The sequence below is a fragment of the Somniosus microcephalus genome, chromosome 33 (assembly GCF_052327205.1).
Source record: "Somniosus microcephalus isolate GS21.2 chromosome 33, FLI_Smic_1.0, whole genome shotgun sequence".
Classification (NCBI taxonomy): domain Eukaryota; kingdom Metazoa; phylum Chordata; class Chondrichthyes; order Squaliformes; family Somniosidae; genus Somniosus; species Somniosus microcephalus.
In genome coordinates, this window is record NC_141019.1 from 1327917 (window position 1) to 1335227 (window position 7311).

Consider the following 7311-nt stretch of genomic DNA (forward strand, 5'->3'; position numbering starts at 1 on the left):
CTTCAACTTGCGGCTGCGGTTGGTTATAATTAGTGTTGTCGGGCTTAATACTCGCTAAGGGGGTGCATGGCCGACCATAGCCGGGATGGAGGCTGTTATTTCGGTGTTATTTCTGAGTCGCCTTGCCATAATTTGGTTACTGAGTTGCTGTTAAAGATTTTGGTTAATGAGTTGCTTCAAAAGTTTTTGGTTAATGAGTTGCTGCCCAAAAACAATTTGGTTTATCAGTTGCCACTTCAACTTGCGGCTGCGGTTGGTTATAATTAGTGTTGTCGGGCTTAATACTCGCTAAGGGGGTGCATGTCGGACCGTAGCCGAGTTGGAGGGTGTTATTTCGGTGTAGTTTTTAATTTTTTCTCGATGTGGCTGATGGTGGTGGTTTTTTTTTCTGTGGAAGATAGGAGTGTGGGTTGTGGGAAGCGAAGTTGCTGGTGGGATTTTGTGTGAGTGGTGCAGTATTTGCAGGCCGATTGTCCGTTCTCGTAAGCGAAGTTGATGGGCCGCTTTTGTGTGAGGTTGGAAGTAGTATTGTCAAGGCGAGTTTCCGTTCTCGGCAGCGAAGTTGATGGGCCGATTGGGTGTGAGTGGTGTTAATGTGTGCTATTTGCAGTGTATGAATTGCCAGGCTGGCCAAGGCGTTGCTTCTGGGAATTGTTGGGGACTGGGCTGTTTAGAAAGGCCGGTGGCGGGCGCTCCGTTCCCGACTCCCGTGTCCGATTAGGGTGGGGGACGGCTGGTTGGAAAGCCCCGACGCTGGCGCAGATTATATTGCCGGACTGGCCCCTGGCGAGTTGGGCAAAGTGTCGCAGTCCGGCAGCGGGTAACAGGCCAGCGGTCAGCGGCAGCTTATCGGTGATAACTTCGGGAAGGAAAGTCCGATCCGGTCGGGGTGAACTGCGACTGAACGGGGTGGTGGGGCCGCACAGACCAGTAGCGGGATTGTGTAGCTGCCTCTTGGCCCGGCCGAGGTACAGCCGTTGGCTGGAGACCGCTTTCCGACTGCTGAGCCGGTGCCGCGGGGACCCACCTTGACGCGCCGGCTGTCCGAGCAAGCCAGGGGCAAGGGGCATCCATAGGTACCAGAAGGGAGTCGGTCCGACACCGGGAAGTCGGGTGCCCGTCGCTCCGAATCGAGCCCGGTGTTTTCGTGCGTGTAACAGGGCGGGCGTTTGGACCCGGTTGTCCGGGAGCGGGTCCCCAACGGCGGGAGATTGCCTGGGTTTGGCCGGCCGGCAGTCGAACGCCTTTGGCTCCGGACTCCCGTGTCCGATTTCGGTCAGGGAGGGCTGGTTGGAAAGCCCCGACGCTGGCGCACACTATATTATCGGCCTGGGCCCCGGCAAGTTCGGGAAAGTGTCGCAGTCCCGTAGCGGCTGCCGCCCCGTCGGTCAGCGGCAGCTTATCGGGGATAACTTCGGGACGGAAAGTCCGATCCGGTTGGGGTGAACTGCGACTGAACGGGGTGGGGGGGCCGCACAGACCAGTAGCGGGCTTGTGCAGCTGCCGCTTGGCCCGGCCGAGGTACGGCCGTTGGCTGGAGACCGCTTTCCGACTGCTGAGCCGGAGCCGCGGGGGCCCACCTTGACGCGCCGGCTGTACTAGCAAGCCAGGGGCAAGGGGCATCCAGTGGTACCGGAACGGAGTCGGTCCGACACCGGGAAGCCGGGTGACCGTCGCTCCGAATCGAGCCCGGTGTTTTCGTGCGTGTAACAGGGCGGGCGTTTGGACCCGGTTGTCCGGGAGCGGGTCCGCAACGGCGGGAGGTTGCCTGTGTTTGGCCGGCCGGCAGTCGAACGCCTTTGGCTCCGGACTCCCGTGTCCGATTTCGGTCAGGGAGGGCTCGTTGGAAAGCCCCGGCGCTGGCGCACACTATATTATCGGCCTGGACCCCGGCAAGTTCGGGAAAGTGTCGCAGTCCCGTAGCGGCTGCCGCCCCGTCGGTCAGCGGCAGCTTATCGGGGATAACTTCGGGACGGAAAGTCCGATCCGGTTGGGGTGAACTGCTACTGAACGGGGTGGGGGGGCCGCACAGACCAGTAGCGGGCTTGTGCAGCTGCCGCTTGGCCCGGCCGAGGTACAGCCGTTGGCTGGAGACCGCTTTCCGACTGCTGAGCCGGAGCCGCGGGGGCCCACCTTGACGCGCCGGCTGTCCTAGCAAGCCAGGGGCAAGGGGCATCCAGTGGTACCGGAACGGAGTCGGTCCGACACCGGGAAGCCGGGTGCCCGTCGCTCCGAATCGAGCCCGGTGTTTTCGTGCGTGTAACAGGGCGGGCGTTTGGACCCGGTTGTCCGGGAGCGGGTCCGCAACGGCGGGAGGTTGCCTGAGTTTGGCCGGCCGGCAGTCGAACGCCTTTGGCTCCGGACTCCCGTGTCCGATTTCGGTCAGGGAGGGCTCATTGGAAAGCCCCGGCGCTGGCGCACACTATATTATCGGACTGGATCCCGGCAAGTTCGGGAAAGTGTCGGCGACCCGTACCGGCTGCCGCCCCGTCGGTCAGCGGCAGCTTATCGGGGATAACTTCGGGAAGGAAAGTCCGATCCGGTCGGGGTCAACTGCCACTGAACGGGGTGGCGGGGCCGCACAGACCAGTAGCGGGCTTGTGTAGCTGCCCCTTTCCCCGGCCGAGGTACAGCCGTTGGCTGGAGACCGCTTTCCGACTGCTGAGCCGGAGCCGCGGGGGCCCACCTTGACGCGCCGGCTGTCCTAGCAAGCCAGGGGCAAGGGGCATCCAAGGGTACCGGAACGGAGTCGGTCCGACACCGGGAAGCCGGGTGCCCGTCGCTCCGAATCGAGCCCGGTGTTTTCGTGCGTGTAACGAGGCGGGCGTTTGGACCCGGTTGTCCTGGAGCGGGTCCGCAACGGCGGGGGATTGCCTGTGTTTGGCCGGCCGGCAGTCGAACGCCTATCGCTCTGGACTCCCGTGTCCGATTTCGGTCAGGGAGGGCTCGTTGGAAAGCCCCGGCGCTGGCGCACACTATATTATCGGCCTGGACCCCGGCAAGTTCGGCAAAGTGTCGCCATCCCGCAGCGGCTGACGGGCCGCCGGTGAGCGGCAGCTTATCGGGCATAACTTCGGGAGGGAAAGTCCGATCCGGTCCGGATCAACGGCAGCCGAACGGGGTGGCGGGCCCGCACAGACCAGTGCCTGGCTTGTGTAGCTGCCCCTTTCCCCGGCCGAGGTACAGCCGTTGGCTGGAGACCACTTTCCGACCACTGAGACGGCGGGGCGGGGGGCGGCCTGCACGCGCCGGCTGCCAGAGCAAGCCAGGGGCAAGGGGCATCCAACGGTATCTGAACGGAGTCGGTCCGACACCGGGAAGCCGGGTGCCCGTCGCTCCGAATCGAGCCTGGGGTGTACGTGTGTTTAACAAGGCGGGCGTTTGGACCCGGTTGCCCGGCACCAGTCGAACGCCTGTCGCTCCCGACTCCCGTGTCCGATTTCGTTCGGGGATGGCTCGTTGGAAAGCCCCGGCTCCGGCGCACACTATATTGCCGAAGTGGCCCCGGGCGAGTTCGGGAAAGTGTCGCCGTCCCGCAGCGGCTGACGGGCCGTCGGTCAGCGGCAGCTTATCGGGGATAACTTCGGGAAGGAAAGTCCGATCCGGTCGGGGACAACGGCAGCTGAACGGGGTGGCGGGGCCGCACAGAGCAGTGCCTCGCTTGTGTAGCTGCCTCTTTCCGCGGCCGAGGTACAGCCGTTGGCTGGAGACCGCTTTCCGACCACTGAGACGGCGGGGCAGGGGGCGGCCTGCACGCGCCGGCTGCCAGAGCAAGCCAGGGGCAAGGGGCATCCAGCGGTATCTGAACGGAGTCGGTCCGACACCGAGAAGCCGGGTGCCCGTCGCTCCGAAGCGAGACCGGGGTTTTTCGTGTGTAACGTGGCGGGCCTTTGGACCCGGTTGGCCGGGCGGCAGTGGAACACACACAGACACTCGCATACACTGAGAGAGACAGAGAGAAGATAGAGATACACAGAGTGAGAAAGACAAAGTCAACTCAGTAACTGAAATGTGAAAACTGACAACTGGGAAACCAAAAGTCAGAGTGGCAAATGATGAACCAAGGTGGCAAATGATTAACTGAAAACTTGTCATTCACATTTGGGACGGAATTCAGGATGGGAATGTATTCGGCCGCCTTACCGGGGCTTGGGGGTGCTGCTTTCCCGCTTGTGGAACCGAGTTGGGGTCGTCAAATGGCCTGGTGCATTGTTTGAAACACTGGTTAATGAGTTGTCAAGGTCGGAAATCATAGAACATAAGAGCAGCTCATTAACTGAAATTTTGAACATCGACAACTGGTTAACCAAAAGCCAGAGCGACAAATGATTAACCAAGGAGGCAACTCATTAACTGAATTTCGAACATCGACAACTGGTTAACCAAAAGACAGAGCGACAAATGATTAACCAAGGAGGCAACTCATTAACTGAATTTCGAACATCGACAACTGGTTAACCAAATGTCAGAGCGACAAATGATTAACCAAGGAGGCAACTCATTAACTGAATTTCGAACATCGACAACTGGTTAACCAAATGTCAGAGCGACAAATGATTAACCAAGGAGGCAACTCATTAACTGAATTTCGAACATCGACAACTGGGTAACCAAAAGACACAGGGACAAATGAGTAACCAAGGAGGCAACTCATTAACTGAAATTTCAAAGAGGCAACTCATTAACTGAAATTTTGAACATCGACAACTGGATAACCAAAAGCCAGAGCGACAAATGATTAACCAAGGAGGCAACTCATTAACTGAATTTCGAACATCGACAACTGGTTAACCAAAAGTCAGAGCGACAAATGATAAACCAAAAGGGCAACTCATTAACTGAATACATGGCATTCACATGGGGGACGGAAGTCCTATGGGAATGTATTCGGCCGCCTTACCGGGGCTTGGGGTGCTGCATTCCCGCTTGGGGAACCGAGTTGGGGTCGGCAAACGGCCTTGTGCATTGGAGTCGGGACCAGCAGACCGAATTTAGGAAAATTGTGTGGAGGCGGGATGGAGGCGGGTTTGGGCCCGCACGCCAGTTTTCGATTTTTATCCCCCACACGCCTCCAATCCCGCCTCCCCGGCGCTAGCAAAATCCAGCCCTTTGTCTCACAACACACTGGCTCAGGTTTTAATAGAGACTTTTTAAATTCATCAATAAAAGCAGATAAATCTCGTGGAACAAAATATTTAATATTTGGGAGTAAAAATACTGTTATTTTTCCTCTGTGGAATTTGTTAGTTTCAGACAATAACAACAATTTGTATTTATAGAACGTATTTAATGTAGCAAAATGTCCCAACGTGCTTCACGGGAGCGTTATAAAACAAAATTTGACACCAGGTACAAACCAAGCATATTCCCATAAGGAGGAAAGATGGGGCATCCAAAGCTCAAGCTCCCTGGATGACAAAGGATGTAGACGTTAGAATAAAACAGAAAAAGGTTTACGACAAATGTCAGGTACAGAATACAGTCAAAAAACAGGAGAGTACAGAGAATGGGGGGAAATTGAAAAAGGATATATGAAAGACTTGCATTTATATAGCGCCTTTCACGACCACCAGACATCTCAAAGCTCTTTACAGCCAATGAAGTACTTTTGAAGTGGAGTCATTGTTGTAATGTGGGAAACACGGCAGCCAATTTGTGCTCAGCAAGCTCCCACAAACAGCATTGTGATAATAACCAGGTAATCTGTTTTTGTTATGTTGGTTGAGGGATAAATATTGGCCAGGATACCGGGGATAACTCCCCTACTCTTCTTCAAAAGAGTGCCATGGGATCTTTCACATCCACCTGAGAGAGCAGACGGGGCCTCAGTTTAAAGTCTCATCAGTAACAGTGCAGCACTCCCTCTGCACTGCACTGGAGTGTCAGCCTAGCTTTATGTGCTCAAGTCCCTGGAGTGGGACTAGAACCCACAACCTTCTGACTCAGAGAGCAAGTGTGCTACCCACTTTTTTTTTATGATACTTTATTGAACATTAAGAACATTTACAACATCGTGATCATTACATTGTATGATACAAATCAATTCCACCGCCCTGCACAGCCATTCCGCCACCACATTTTAACATCAAAACCTGAAGTTTAATTTATCACCTGTAACATATATTAATCGATTGTACTTTAAAAATTGTTTGTAAAATACGGTCCTTAAATTCCTTTCTGAATAAAACATCCACAGAGCCTTTTAGCTTATATTTAAAATACTCTTTTAGTTTGATTCTCCTCCCCTTAAAAAACAGAGCATTCCTTCTTTGCACAATCACGAATCTAGCCAAACTGAACATTAAATAAATTGCCGCTCCGCTAGACTCTGGCAGACTCTCCTGCAATCCCCATCTCAAAATTGAGTCCCACGGGATTCCCATTCTCGCTGTTCGGTCCCCACCCAGCAAAAAAGCTTCACACAACTGTCGAACATAGTACTTAAAGTCATTTAACTGTGGACATAACACCAGTAAATGGGACAGAGTCTCATCCCGTGTCCCACACACTGGGCAAGTTGCCGCCTCCACTCGTCCAATCTTGCACAAGACCGTCATGGTAAAAATCCGGTTATGAGCCAATTTGAAATCCAGTTCAATCCATTCTGGGCATTTAAAATTCACCCACACTCCCTTCCAAATCCTGTTGAAGTCCAGCTGTGGGTATATACTCTGCCAAAACTCCTGACCAGCAGGTGTCTTGAATCTCCATTCTCTGAATAGCTCATAGAAATCTCGAGTATTACAGTTGTCAAATTGGACTAACTCTCCCCCTTTCTCCAGTACAAAGCTTGGAAAAGCAGGACGCATTTTACTTCCTTTGGAGATTTCCGCATTTATTTCTTCCATCCAATCCTGTGGCATTGCCCTCACAATCTTCTCATACATGATTCCTATTGCTTTTCCTTCTACCTCCTGATCCTCCTCCCACACCATGTCCCTCACTATCGCTTCCGGCAACCAACCTGGAATCACCTCGTATAATACATCGTTCACCGATATAATCCCAGCTTTTATAAAAGCTTGATTAAATAAAACCTCTCCTTCGATGTTGACCCACCTGTTCAAAAATAAGGGCTGTTCTAAAAATTCCTCAGCCCCCTTGGGCATAAACTGCACACTTTTTAACAATTGAGCCCAAGTCTCCACAACCCCCTTATAAAACCTAGGGAGAAGCTTAATCGATTTCAAAAACATATTATTGTATTCCATATACAATATCCCCTGCCCTCCTATCCCACTTTGTTTTAAAAAATGCTCAAAACAACTCTTCCAAAAACTTGAATTTGATTTCTGAAGAAATCTCTTCACC